Source organism: Pygoscelis adeliae, unplaced genomic scaffold (assembly GCF_000699105.1).
Source record: "Pygoscelis adeliae isolate BGI_AS28 unplaced genomic scaffold, ASM69910v1 Scaffold66, whole genome shotgun sequence".
In the NCBI taxonomy this organism is placed as follows: domain Eukaryota; kingdom Metazoa; phylum Chordata; class Aves; order Sphenisciformes; family Spheniscidae; genus Pygoscelis; species Pygoscelis adeliae.
The window spans coordinates 7,047,618-7,048,031 of NW_008825167.1; the positions used below are offsets into that span (position 1 = coordinate 7,047,618).

Below are 414 nucleotides of genomic sequence, written 5' to 3' on the forward strand. Positions count from 1 at the left end.
TTTTTAAAAAAAAAAAAAACCACACCCAACCCCCCCCCACAACTTAATAACTAACTCCTAGCAGAAAAGCCTGTGTTGTAACAGGATTTGCTATGTTACAAGACAGTACAGCTGACATTTTGAATACTATAACAATCACTAAAGCTGTAGATCTATGGGCACAATCATAGCTGAGTAGCACAAATCACAGCCTATCAGTACTTAAAGGGGGTTTATAAAAAAGGTGGCGGCAAACTTTTTAGCAGGGCCTGTTATAGAATCATAGAATCATTAAGGTTGGAAGAGACCTCCAAGATCATCGAGTCCAACCGTCAACCCAACCCACCATGCCCACTAAACCATGTCCCTAAGCGCCTCATCTACCCGTCTTTTAAATACTTCCAGGGATGGTGACTCAACCACTTCCCTGGGCAG

At 42.5% G+C, this 414-nt stretch overlaps 1 protein-coding gene across 1 annotated transcript in view; it reads left to right on the forward strand.

Annotated features, from left to right (window-relative positions):
- FAM193A (family with sequence similarity 193, member A) overlaps window positions 1-414 on the forward strand; it is a 50,126-nt gene that overhangs the window by 45,458 nt on the left and 4,254 nt on the right. The gene's annotated exons all lie outside the window — the stretch shown is intronic.